General features: G+C 41.5%; 1 non-coding gene across 1 annotated transcript; it reads left to right on the top strand.

Moving 5' to 3' along the window:
• Positions 1 to 14514: 14514 nt before the first annotated feature.
• On the top strand, positions 14515 to 14620 carry LOC132629555 (small nucleolar RNA R71). The gene has a single exon (XR_009578325.1). It is a non-coding gene; the product is annotated as a small nucleolar RNA R71 (small nucleolar RNA).
• The last annotated feature ends 368 nt before the right edge of the window (positions 14621 to 14988 follow it).

Genomic DNA, 14988 nt, shown 5'->3' with positions numbered 1-14988 from the left:
TACTTAATAGTAGTGGTTTTGGTGGTTGATGGTAGTACTTGGTGGTGGCAGTTGATAATTGTGATCGATCATGGTGGTGGGGACTTACGAAAATCATTTCGTAGTGATGAGTATAATGGTGGTTAGTAGTGATATGACTAATTCTGGTCATTGACGATGGTCAATGGTCGATGATGCATAAATGGTGGTAGTTGATAGTGGTGGGTGGTAGCTATGTAGTAGTGAAAGTGGACGGAGTGATAGTAAAATGCTTTCTTTGTAGAGATCCTTGAATGCGTAGCATCTTGATAGACAAAACGTGCAACTTAGGTTTAGTATTTAAATATTGGCATAGCTTAGGAGTAGTTATATTACTAGGATTAGGATTGTAGAGTATTATTCTTATTGCCCGTATTTTGTACGATCGGATAATTCGAGATAATTGCGAAAAAGTCAAAGGCAAGACTATTTTCCAAAATTATTTCGATGAACAAGTTGTTTACTAGTATGGAAACGTTGAGAAAGGCTAAGGGTAAAAAGGGAAATTCGCAATATGACTCATAGAAATATGGAGGAAGGCTAAGGGCAAATTTGGAATTTGGAAAATAAATTTGTCATGAAATAAAATGGGCTTGGAATAAAAAAGAAAGAAAAAAAAGATTTGGGCTTGACTAATTTGGGCCAAAGTGGCCGGCCATGTGGGGTGGCCCAAGGCCCACATGGAGGCCTAATATGTATTCATATAAAGATGACCAATTAGTCATCTTTTTCATTCTTAACACTTAGACCTTTCAAGAAACTTGTAGAAGAGCAAAAAATAAAGGCCATTCGGCCAAAGGAGAGAAAAATTGGAGCCTCCAAATTTGATCCAAAAAAATATTTTCTTCTAGTATTCCTACTAATTTGAAGGTCCTCTTTAACGTGGTACAATTGTTGGAGCAAGAAATCCCCTCTTTGTTGCAAGTTCATAATTATAGTCAAGTGGGAAATTGAGGAAAAAGGTAAGAATTCATATTCTTTTATATGTTATGGAAGGTTTGTGTATATTGTAGTATGTAGAAATGAATGAAAATCATGAAAATAATGTGTGTTGTGTTGAGCCGTGTGGTGTGGAGTTGGTCGTGTATAGGTGTGTGGTGTAGGAATGGTAAACCAATTATTTTATATAGTGTTTTGATTGTTGTTGTTGTGGATTCTATGTTGATAATGAAGGTTGGATGATTCTAGTTGAAGTTGTAAGTGTTGGAGGGTGGTTTTGGAAGCTAATGTGACTATAATATCATTTCTTGTATTTATGGAAATAATGTTTTTAGTGTGTGAATTATTAGTATAGCTCATGAATTGAAGGAAGAAAATGAGTTGTCATTGTTTTGTTGAATTTGGAAGGTTTCGGATGAAGTAGGATGTTGAATGGGTTGTTTTGAATATTATGTGAATTGTTTGAAGTATTCTTGAATCATGTTAGAAAGATTTCGGATTTATACTTGAATGTGGGATCATTGGTGTTAGCTTGAATTTATGTGATTAAATTGGATAAATGAAATGTCGTGAATTGTGTGACAAGAGTTGTTGATGTTAGAATATGTTTTGGGGATTTATTGTTGAAGTTGTTAGTATGATTGTTGGTAATGTTGTTAATAATTTGGCCGAGTTAAATTCTCGGATTGTTGATTGTTGATTTGGCCGAGTTAGATTCACGGGGATGGTGTATTTACAGGGGAAATGCTGCCGAAATTTCGGCAGATTATAAGTGAATTTACTTGAAAGATTAAGACAAGTGTGTGACAATATGTCTGATGATTATGTAAATCTCCTTGAATGTAGACTAACGAGCTTGGGGCGAATAAACGTAGCTAATAGGATGTGGAGCAGGTATGTAAGGCTTACCCTTTTCTTTCTTTTGGCATGATCTTGTGAAACGAGCATACGGTATGTATATGATTTCAAAGAAACTTCTATTCTTAGAGCCACTAGGATGGCTAACATTCTTGACTTCCATAAACCGTTTCATATGGTTCCGATGCGTATCTATGATGTCCAAGTCTTGTTTGATATGTTTCCGGATGGCATTGAAAGATGAGTGATATGACTAAAGTTTGATCCTTAAATGCTAGCATATTCGATTGTTCCATTGAGTCTTTGATATATTTTGATATGTACATATGGTTCCAAAGGTATATTTGATTTGATCCATAATGATATCCGAAAGATACTTGATATGGTTATTGCTTTGATTTCCCAAAAATAACTCCTGAAACGCTTTTAGAAGGTTCTGTACTTCAAAAGCTCATAACTTTCGTTTACTAGTTCCGATTGACTCGAAACTTGTTTCTGGGCCTTCAGATGTCGGTAAATATATTTGTCCATCAAGTCTTGAAATTTATTTATTTATGTGCATATAGTTTCTCACTACTCTGCTCGTGCATGTGTCGTGATCTCTTTCGCCGAGTCCCGGGCAGGTATATATCGTGCGCATGGTTCAACGGGTCCCTTACTTGAGGGTCGGGTGCCATATATGTATTCCGGAGTATGATATGTTATGGTGTTATGATGTGTTCATGGTTCGCCGAACCATATATGTGTATATGTATGTTCTGATCTTATGATGTGTGACAGAGATTACGGAGCAAACCTTCTGGAGTATGATGTGTGTGGCGCCAAAGGCAGGGTGGCGCCACGTTCCCCGGGTCCCGTAAGGGGCCGGATACCGTTCTTGGCATGCATGATTCGTGTCTCCAGTAAGTTGTTTTTATTATTCTGCATATCGTGCTTAATGTCTGTACTAACCTTCTGCATGTGCCATAGCAATATAGTATGTGTATATGGATCGGGTTGCACGTTCCGCAGCAAATACATTTGTGGATCGGGCCGAACGTTCCTCGGCACTAATATGTTATATATGTGGATCGGGTCGTACGTTCCTCGGCACTATTATGTTACATATGAACCAGTTATGTATATATGTATATGATGACATACGTTGTTGGCACGCACGGTCTATGTTTGGAAAGTACGCATTTTGGCACTCTGGATGATCTACTTATTTTCTATACTTCTTCTGACTCATGACATCGGTATACACGATTGCATTCTGAAAAATAAGTATTTTGAGTATTCTGAAAATGTACTTACTTTTGTACTGTTGGTTTCGATTATGGTTCTGTTTTCTGTATTCCATGCTTTACATACTCAGTACATATTCCGTACTGACCCCCTTTTCTTCGGGGGCTGCGTTTCATGCCACGCAGGTACACCCAGATGAGCAAAGGATATTGTTAGAAGATGCTTCAGCTGGATTGGCGAGCTCCACTTCCTTTTGGAGTGTTGCCGAGTCGGAGTTTGTATGATATGATTTCTGATCGGAGTTAGAGACTTTGCAGACAGAGTCGTGGGTATAGAATGTCAGTTTTGTAAGCGGCTCCATCAGCCGATATGTCATTCTGTGTTATGTGATAAATTCTACACGATTACAAATTTTGTTCGATTTGAGAATAACGATGGAAAAAAAAATCTGAAAGTTGTACTACGTATTTCATCTTTATTTGATTTAAAGGTCTAAGAAGTTTATGTGTGCACTAAAGGTCTGAGGGTTCGCTCGGCCCTAAGTAAGGGTCGGGTGCCCATCACACCCTAGGGAGATTAGGGTGTGACAATTATAATCCAATCTAAATAGAGAAGTCATGTCTATATAATGAATTCATTGCCTCACATAAAAAGGTAAGAAGAGAAACATAAATATTGTATTTTTACATGTTAGGTTGCACGACCTACTTCTTATCCTATGCCGTATCCAATTTTTGCCCATAGGATGGAACATGTTACTCTACCCGCTCTATGCTAGCGTCTTCCAGAATATAAACAGCAGGTAAGTACATAACAAAATAATTTTTACGTGGAAACCACTCGGCTCACAAGGGCGATAAAAACTATGACCTACACCTCTGCAGGATTTTCCCCAAAACTCCACTACATCGATCCCCAACTTGAAGTTGAATTTACAACATTTTGTATCTAATTGTATGCTTCTATGAAAACGGACAAAGATACAACTCGATAAATAACTTAATACAAAAGTCTAGATTTAAGAACTAGAAAATATTATATAGTAGAATAACTCCTTCAATCTATCTTCTTGCACTAAGGACACACGCCTAGATTCTGAATATTCTTGATGTCTTCTTTGATCGCTCAATATTCTGAAATCTCTCTTTGTGGGTTGCAAGCCTTCTTCTTGTTAAGACTTGAATATTTATAACATTGAGTGCACATCAGGTCGGCAAACACAAAGCCCCTCTTCGAGTAGGCCTGATACGCTCAAATTACACCTATTAATGGCGTAAAGCGGACGTTGTCAAATATAGTAACCCAAACAAGGTTGGGGTCTAATCCCACAGGGAATATGGAGAGAAAAAGGTACTAATTGTATGCGATACTAGTCTTTAAAGGCTTTAATCCTATTCCGAGTATTTTAAAAAGGAGATTTGGTTTGTATTTGCTATTTTGAACTGTTTGGAATTTGTTTAAATTTTGAGAACCAAAGTTGTGTCCCCGCAATGATTAGACGTTATGCTATGGGTGTCAATATGATATATTTCTAATGGGTCGCGGTTATGTATGCACTTAATCTCTAACACACTTTCTAATATTTTCCAATAGTTAGAAAGTATTTCTTTTCGTGATTTTCCCAAATGCAGAAAAGTTATAAATAAGGTTGATTAAATATGCCAAGTAGAATTCATCTTATTCCTAAGCGAGTTCATTAAACGAAGGTTAGCGCCCCGAGTCCTTGTTATGTTATTTCAAATCACACCCTAGTTCATCTTTCCAAATAAACTAGGGTTTGTGCATGAACAAGTGTTTGCAACCACTTATACAACAATGAATATGAGAAATAATAAAACACATCACAACCCATTATATATATATACAATGTTAGATGTCCATTACATAGCACCCATCATTTGGGTCCACAACTTTGATTAAAGGAACTACTCACACATTATGGTCTCAAAAGTAGTAAGCAATAAATGAGACATAAAGCTTACAAATGTAATAAAGATGGTGGAAAATGGAATCTTGTGTCTTCACTAAGCTCCAAAAGGGGAGTATTCAATGCTCACCCACCAATGGGACTTTTTAAGTGAGTATAATAAAATCTGGATACCAACAAAAAAAACCTAAAATGTTCTTTAAATAGGCTCCAAAAACGCACAATAGAAAACTGACAAAAGTGCCCCCGATAGCAAGATCGACGGACCGTCGAGTGTTCCGTCCTTTGTACCTTCAGCACTGTGTAACATTCGATGGTGCCGTCGACCAGTTCGACGCTCTGTCGAGCATTCCGTCTTTTTCTCCTTTTGTTGAGAGATCCTGTTCGACAACACAAACGACGAATCGTCGATCAGTTTGACGCTTCGTCGATGCCTCCGTCCTTTGTCATCTTCAACTTTGTCATCACTGGAAAATCGAGCTTATCGACGCTTCAAAGGACGGTTCGTCGTCTGATCGACGGACCGTCGATTCTTCATTTCTGGCCAATTTTCCTTTTGTTCTTTGCTTTTTGCTTTTGGGCCATTGTTTTCCTAAAACACAACAAAACATATTAACGAGAACCAGACTTACTTGAAAACAACCAAAATTCATAGTAAAAAGGCGTTGAATGTGCCACAAATCTGCGGCACATCAATACCCCAACTTAGGATCTTTGCTTGTCCTCAAGCAAGTCAGACAAAACAACCACAAAATAAAATTGCCACTATGATAAAAATAAAGTAAAAGTGACTACGATGGTGTTTGCTCATTGCTATCGGTATGTGTATTTTAACTCAACTCCCTCTTTCATCATTTCCAAATAGGGTTCTTTCAAAACAAACTTGTTATAATTGACCTTGACGCTTCAATTGATGACATCACATTATTAGAAGCATTTATGTATGCGAGTATTCGCCATTATGCCCTCACTTAGCTTGGAAAATGTCCCACACACAATTTTTCAATAAGAATTGGGAGAAGGATGGATGAGAATAGAAAGCACTCGCACTCATAAAGAAGTTCATGATTTACAAGTGCAGATACCATATGCTTGCCTTTAATTTCAATGCCTAACACCTTCGGATGGTTCAGTTGTGATCACTATAGGACTTGTTCTTGGGTTGTAATGTAGGCTCGGGGACGGGTAGGATATTCATTTGGGAATTAGTGACTCATCCTCCTCGACACTACCGAATTTGACCTTTCTGTTCATGCCCAATCTATTCATTCTCAACTCATGACTAAGATGTGATTTTACTCTTACTAGAATTTACAACCTTTTTATGAGACAATATCATTATTGCTATAAAACTATATATATACATATATATATATATATATACATACACATATGTACATGAATTTACAACCCTTTTTTTAATACTTTTCTCAAATTTAATCCGCTATCACATCTAGTCCTTGATTATGCAACTCACACACCCCCAGCTTAGGCGATTTGCCTCTTTTCTCTAGTAGTGTCAAGGAGGGAACGGGTGCAAAGATGGAATGAAGTCATGAAATGGGGAAAAGGTTTGTTACAGCTAATCAAGAGAAAAAGTCAAAGGCTCAACATGGAAACTAGTGATATTCATATAGAACGGGTTTTTGGCTTTTTAAGGCTGACGTGACTATTCAAAAGGAAAGCCTATGATCACTTCACAACCGACTATCCTAAGCAACAAAGCATGACCTACCAGGCAAGTTCTTGATCCACATATGCTAATAATGAACACAAGAAGTTCTCACACTCACAATGGCATAAGGATTTGAACACTCAATTCATACACACTCTAATATCTATGATGTCACAAAAAGAAACATACATGTCAATTCATTACAACCTGAGATAGGCAATCAAATTTTGGAGGGGTCAATTTCAAATCAATCCATAAAACACATCATAAATATCCTTTTCATCCAAAATCCATGCCATAAGTTCAGAATGCAACAACCATGAAAGTCACAATTACTTTAATCCATAAAACAAATATAAATACTGAAAAGTACATCAGGTTACCCCACACCCAGCAAAAATAAGATGCATTGTCCCCAATGCATCAAAAATCATACCATCACCCCATGGTGGTGGTGCCGAACTGAAATACTCTAACCCTACTTTTGCTGCTGAGGTGCCTCCCCCGCAGTAGTCTGAATGGGAGCCCTCTCTGCTGCTGGTTCGGTGGACTGAAGCGGTGGAGCTGACTGGCTCTGTGGCTGCAGGTCCTAAGGGTCTATCGTGATCGGCCTGACTGGCGCTGGGCTAGCACTAGTGCTGGAAGATGCGCCAGTGAACCTCATGTCCAGGCGTGACCGCCGAATACCCTCCTGAAGCTCGAGGTCTTCATCCTCATTGTCCTCGTCCCCATCCTCATCATCAGCTCTTGTGACAGGCCTCTTTATTTTGCGACTCTCCCTAGGCTCATCCTCATTCACCAAATCAACTACTCTGATCAAATCGGAAATGCTGGCGACTGGTGCAGGTGGTGTCGGGTCATCCACAATAATCTGCTCTCTCGTCCGAAGGGCTGCAATCTCAGCTCGGATCTGGTCAAGATCGGTCTTCAAATCTCTCAAAGTACCAGACTCACTCTTCTTCTCAATAGTGAGTATCCACATCTCTAAACTGTCAAGTCGTGCATTGACTCTAGCATGATGCCTCTCCATAGCCTCCTGAAGGGGCTCCAACTCTGGTGCAATCTCTTTCTGGACGAACCTACCCAATTGCTATAGTATTCGGGTCACCAGCTGATCAGCACGCTCTGCCTTGATTGCAAACTCTCTGAAGTTGGCTCTGTTGAGGACAAAGAGATCCTCGGAAGCTGATGTGTGGTGGTCTGAGCTCTCGATCGAGTCGTTGGGACTACCGCTTGATTTTCAGAGTCAGAGGGTTCGTCCCTAAGAGTAAGGGCTGTTTGACCCCGACCTCAGCCTTGTCTAGGACCACCACCCTGCTTGACTTGCTTCTTTGGAGGCATTCCTGAGAAAAGAAAACACTTCATTGTTAAGATAACCATAAAAAACATAAAAGAATCAGCTAAAAGTACAAGACATGCGATCATTGTTAAGGCTGCCAGTGGTCCGTCGATGTGCTAAAGAATCGTCGAATAGATCGACGAAGCGTCGAAGTTCCCGTCGAACTGTTCGACGCGCCGTCGATCGCTGTTAAGCCACTGGAAATCTCAATCAAAATACGGTGAGAAAGATGCCCCGTCGATCAATTCGACGGGCCGTCGATCTCATCGTCGATCTCATTTCAGCATCAAATTGGCCACTGGAAATTTGAACTAACTGACGGTGGGAAAGACGCCCCGTCGATCGATTCGATGGGTCGTCGAATCCACCATCGATGCTGTTTTTGGCATGAACATTAGATAAGGCTCATTCAACGTTAAATAGGACGGTCCGTCGAATTGAGCATCGAATGTTTTTCGCATGCTAGACTACAGATCCTATACATTGTTTGGCCGATGTGCCAATCGTCACGTATTTTGGGGTTACTCAGACTTCACCCTATGTTGGCTTGGGTTAGACTAGGGAAAACATTTGGCGGGCAAAACAACTCGAAGGTCGTAATGCCCTCCAAGACATTGTGACCCACAATGCCCTACTTTGGCATTTCATCGAACAGTTGGTGGGCAAAACAACAACAACCTCATGACTGAGGTGTATTTATCGTAATGCCCTCCGACTTGGCTAAAAATCAATCACCCAACCACAGACAAATCAACAAACCACCCCCAGCAAAAAAATATGAGCATACCAGGCGAAAATAACACGATGCAAAAACAGGGAAAGCAATCAAAAGTAAGCAACATAAGCCCTAGAATGCAAAAACAAACAATCAGAAGGGAAAACTGATCCAGTAAGTCACATACCTTGAAGATGAGTTCAACTTTCTAGAAATGGAAAACTACTCGAAAAATCACACACAAAGAGGGATAAAGTAGTAGGGCGGGGGGGGGGGGGGGGGGGAGTGGCGGTAGTGGCTGGTGAAGAAAGGGGAGAGTGGGTAGGGTTGGGGTAGCAGTTAAGGCAAAGGGGGAGAAGTGGTAGCGAGAGAGAGAGATAGAGAAAGAGACACGTTACATATGAAAAAGGGCAGGGCAACAGACGTGGGTTATAAACCCACGTCCCTGAACCGTCGGGTTAAAAAGATGGAGGGAGTGTTCAATCGACGGAGCGTCGAGTCAATCGACGTTCCGTCTTTTTGACACGACCCTCCGTGTCTCTCTCCTCTTTTTTCTTTTATTTAAAAGAGCATAAGAACGCTCGTCGATCTGACCGTCAATCAGTTCGACGGAGCGTCAAACCTGTCGTCGATTTGCCATTATTTACAGTGACTAATCTTTCATGTTATCCACTCGACGGTGCATTCGACGTTTCGTCGATCAGATCGACGGTCCGTCGAATGTGTCGTGTAACTGCTGTCCTGGTAATTTCTGGGTTCAACACTCAGGTTCTGCAACACATCAACAAACATTAAAACAACACAACAACAAAAATCAACGGAATGAAAGAAAAATATATTGCGAAAAATGCACATGTGTTGCCTCCCAAGAAGCGCACAATTTAACGTCGCGGCACGACGTGATACCACTTTGGATGCTAAGGTCCGGTGCCATGTTTTAACCGGTGAGCATCGACAATCTTGTCTCCATCAACCATCCAATGGTAGTGCTTTACCCGATGGCCATTGACTCTAAAAGTACGCATCCCGTCGTCAGACTTTAACTCCATTGACCCATTGGGTGACACACTCACCAAAGTAAAAGGGCCGGACCACTTGGATTTCAACTTGCCCGGAAAGAGCTTCAACCTTGAATTTAACAGCAATACTGAATCACCCGGTTGAAAATCTCGCTTCAGAAGTTTGACATCACGATAGTGTTTCATCCTTTCTTTGTACAAACTCGCACTCTCATAGGCATGATACCGAAACTCATCCATTTCATTCATTTGAAACAACCGTAGCTTGGTTGCTTCGTCCCAATTCATGTTCAGTTTTTTTAATGCCCACAAAGCCTTATGTTCAAGTTCAACAGGTAAATGACAAGCTTTACCGAAAAACAACCGATAAGGAGAAGTACCAATGGGTGTCTTGAACGCCATTCTATAAGCCCAAAGAGCGTTATCAAGCTTAGATGACCAATCAGTTTGGTTTGCATTAACCGTCTTTGCTAAAATACTCTTTATCTCCCGATTTGAGACTTCGACTTGCCCACTAGTTTGGGGGTGGTAAGGAGTTGCCACCCTGTGCTGCACTCCATATTTCTCTAAGAGATTAGCGAATTGCTTGTTGCAAAAGTGAGTGCCACCATCACTAATGATTGCCCGTGGAGTGACAAACCTTGTGAATATGTTTCTTTTGAGAAATTTGGTGACACTCTTGCCATCATTGTTGGGCAATGCTACAGCTTCAACCCACTTGGACACATAGCCAACCGCGACAATGATGTATCGCATGCCACGAGAACTTACAAAGGGGCCCATAAAGTCGATGCCCCACACATCAAATAGTTCAACCTCCATGACAAAATTCATTGGCATTTGGTGCTTCTTCCCAATTGATCCTTGGCGTTGACATTGGTCACAAGATTTCACCATCAAATTTGCATCATGATAAATGGTGGGCCAATAATAGCCACATTCAAGCACTTTAGCTACTGTGCGGTTCCCACTGTGATGACCCCCTACGGGCGAGTCATGGCAAGCTTTCAATATTTCCATGGCCTCAGATTCGGCCACACATCGCCGAATGATGTTGTTAGCACAAGTACGGAATAAATAGGGCTCATCCCAATAGTATTGACGACTATCTCTCAAGAATTTCTTCTTTTGGTAAGCCTTGATATCGTCGGGGATAAGACCTGTCACCAAGAAGTTGGCGATATCTGCGTACCAAGGGGCAACCTCACAAGATACCGCCAAGAGCCTCTCATCAGGGAAAACATCATTTAACTCAAGATTTCCACTTGGTCTCCCAGCTTCCTCAAGTCTAGATAGATGATCCGCAACTTGGTTTTCACAACCTTTTCGATCTTTGACCTCAAAGTCAAACTCTTGCAACAACAAGACCCAACGAATCAACCTTGGCTTTGCATCTTTCTTTGTTATCAAGTATCTCAAGGCCGCCTGATATGTATGGACAACCACTTTGGATCCAAGTAGATAGGCCCGGAACTTCTCAAACGCGTAGACAATGGCTAGAAGCTCTTGCTCGGTGACGATATAATTCATTTGAGCTCCATTGAGGGTCTTGCTAGCATAATAAATTGGATGCATGATTTTGTTGTGCCTTTGCCCAAGCACCGCACCAATAGCAAATCCGCTTGCATCACACATGAGCTCAAATGGCATTGACCAATCCGGAGATACAATAATTGGAGTAGAGGTGAGCATTTCCTTCAACTCATTAAATGCCTTAAGGAACTTCTCATCTTGGAGAAATATTTGATGAATAGCCGATAGAAATCGGCATGTCCCAAGAAACTGCGAACCCCTTTGACAGAGATTGGTGGTGGGAGCTTGGCTATGACATCAACTTTTGCTCGATCTACCTCAATGCCCTTCTCGGAAATCTTATGGCCAAGGACAATCCCTTCTGTCACCATGAAATGACATTTCTCCCAATTAAGTATAAGGTTGGTTTCTTCACACCGCTTCAATACCTTACCGAGATTGGCGAGACATTCGTCAAAGGAGTCACCAACAACAGAAAAATCATCCATGAAGACTTCCAGGAAATCTTCCACCATGTCTGAGAAAATAGACATCATACACCATTGGAAAGTAGCCGGGGCATTGCACAAGCCGAAAGGCATGCGGCTGAAAGCAAAAGTGCCATAAGGACAAGTGAAAGTGGTCTTCTCCTGGTCCTCTAATGCAATGTTGATTTGGTTGTACCCCGAGTACCCATCCAAAAAGCAATAATAAGCTCTTCCAGCTAGCCGTTCAAGCATTTGATCAATAAAAGGCATAGGGAAGTGGTCTTTACAAGTTGCGGTGTTTAGCTTTCGGTAGTCCATACACACTCTCCATCTGGTGACTGTCCTTGTAGGAATCAACTCATTGTTGGAGTTAGGGACAACAGTGATGCCCCCCTTCTTTGGCACACATTGCACCGGACTAACCCATGGACTATTTGCAATTGGGTATACAACACCCGCATCCAACCATTTGATTATCTCTTTCTTGACCACTTCTTGCATAGGGGGGTTTAGCCTCCTTTGATGCTCTACACTCGATGAACTATCCTCCTCAAGCTCGATTCTATGTTCATAAATACCGGAGGGAATTCCTCTAATATCCGCAATAGTCCACCCAATAGATCTTCGATAAGCCCGCAACACTTCAAGCACCTTTTGAGTTTGTTCCTCACTTAACAAAGATGAAAGAATAACCGGTAAAGTATTATCTGGGCCAAGAATAGCATACTTCAAATGAGAGAGAAGTAGCTTGAGCTCAAGTTTCGGAGGCTCAATAATCGAAGGCTTAGCCGGAGGAGTGGTTCTTTTATCAAGATCAAGAGATAATTTCTTCGGCTCATAAGAGTATGAACCCCGGCCAATGAGAGAATTAACTGTTTCAATATACCCCTTCATGTTATCCGCCTCGAAGTTCACCAAAATAGCCGAAAGAGTCTCGTCAAAGTGCTCCTCTTCTAACTTATGCTCCACCGCTTCGTCTATCACATCGAACGAATCAATGACCGAAATGCTCTCATAAGCACTAGGAAATTTTAACCCCTTACTAGCTTGGAAGGTTACCTCTTCATCATTGACCAGGAATTTTATTTCATTCTTTTCCGAGTCCATTAGGGCTCTCCCGGTGGCAAGAAATGGCCTTCCCAAGATAATTGGGACTTCTTTGTCAGCCGCACAATCAAGGATGACAAAATCTGCCGGTAATAAGAATTCCCCTACTTTAACAAGGATGTCTTCAACAACCCCTACCGGTCTTTTGATCGTTCTATCAGCCATTTGGAGACGTATGCTCGTTGGTCTATGTGTTCCCAAACCAGCTTGCTTATATATGGCCAGTGGCATCAAATTAATACTAGCTCCATTGTCACATAAAGCACGAGCAAAATCATAATGACCGGTGGTGCAAGGGATAGTGAAAGCCCCGGGATCTCCCTTCTTTTCAACCTTTGATGACGAAATAATAGCGCTCACACGGTGGGTGACTCCCACCGTATCATGCTTGATTGGCCTTTTCTTCGTCAACAAATCTTTCAAGTATTTAGCAAATCCCGACATTTCTTGGAATGCGTCTAGGAATGGGATATCCATTGACAACCCTTTTAATTGGTCATAGAATCGTTGGCACTTGGCATCCTCCGTTCTTTTCATCAATCTTTGTGGGAGCGGGGGAGGAGACTTATATGTTTGAGTCAAGGGTTTAATTTCCCCCGTGACCTTGCTCTTTTGAAAGCTCTCACCGGTAGTTTTTCAACACTTGGCTCCTCGTCACCCTTTTGAACACTAGGGTGAACTTCCTTCTCTTTCTCAACAATAATAGGCACTTCAATTGGTGCCTCTATTTCTTCTTCAACCTCTTCTTCAACAACCTTATCAATAATTGGCTCGACAATGATAGGTTCAACCACTTTTGATTTATCGCGTCAAGGATCTTTCCGCTTCTAGTGGAAATAGGTTTGCATGAGGCAGTGTGATCGCCTCTACTACCCCTTGGGTTCGGAACTGTGTCGCTAGGAAGGCCCCCTCTTTGCGGTGGATGTTGCTCATGAGAAAGATCTCGCATTTGGGACTCCAGTTTATGAATTGAAGCGGTGTGAGAGCCTACCACTTCGGTCAAATTCTCCATCTTCTTGTCACTCTTATGCTGGTTGTCCAGTATCTTTTCAAGCATAGATTCCATCGAGAAGTCCCTTGATCATTGGAAGGACCTTCTCGCCAATTCTGAGAGTTAGACGTGCGACCCTTTGGTGGAACATAGGCATTGGGATTCCGATTACCATAATTGTTGTTGTTGTTGTAATCCCTCCTGTCCGAACCACCATATTCATTTCGGCCATAGTGATTGCTTTGTGGTTGGGGTCTCCATTGCTTTTGATAACCCCCTTGAGAGTGATCGATATAATTTGCATCCTCACGTTGTGGCTGCCCCTCTAGATAAGCTTCTTCCGAGACTTGGTACATTCCGGGAGTATGAGGTGGCATCTCTTCGACAACATTCACACTTTTAGCTTCTTTCTCCGTAAGCCTCTTTGACAACAAATCCATGGTGGTTTGCAATTGAGCAAAAGCATGATCTCGCTCATGATTTTCTTTGGCCACCGCGGCAGCAGAGGGACTACCATATGACAGAACTTCACTATCACTCGAGTGCCAAGCTTGATTGTGGGTGGTGAGCTTATCAAGCAAACGGGTGATAATGATAAATGACTTGTCCATGAAGCATCCTCCTGCGGCAGTATTGACAGCAATCTGATTCATTGTATCTAAGCCCTTGTAGAATTTCTCCGTAAGAATAGCATCCGGAAATCCGTGACTTGGAGATTGAGCTAGATAATACTTTAAACGCTCCCATGCTGAATATAATTATCCCCCCGGAAGTTGTTTGAAATCAAAGATCTTATCCCGAAGCTCAGCCTTTTTGCTTGGAGGGAACCATTTCTTCAAAAATGTATTGGCTAACTCGTTCCAGGTATGAATAGAATTGCTGGGGAGCTTTTCATACCATTCCTTGGCTTGGCTAACCACGAAATATTTAAAAACCCGTAACCGAAGTGCATCGGCAGAAACAACACCTTGGGATTGTTGAGCTCATACATGCAAGAAGTTCTTCAAATGTCGAAGTGGACAATCCTCCGAAGAATTTCGGAAATAACCTTCAAGTTTCAGCAGCTGATAGATAGAACTATCAATTTTGAAGGTAGCATTTCCAGTTCTAGGAGGAACCACAGCAGAATCATAATCAGCTTCATTGATGAATTCCGCAAATATATTTTCATCC

The sequence above is a fragment of the Lycium barbarum genome, chromosome 2 (assembly GCF_019175385.1).
Source record: "Lycium barbarum isolate Lr01 chromosome 2, ASM1917538v2, whole genome shotgun sequence".
Lineage (NCBI taxonomy): Eukaryota > Viridiplantae > Streptophyta > Magnoliopsida > Solanales > Solanaceae > Lycium > Lycium barbarum.
This window is presented reverse-complemented; position numbering and strand designations above follow the sequence as displayed.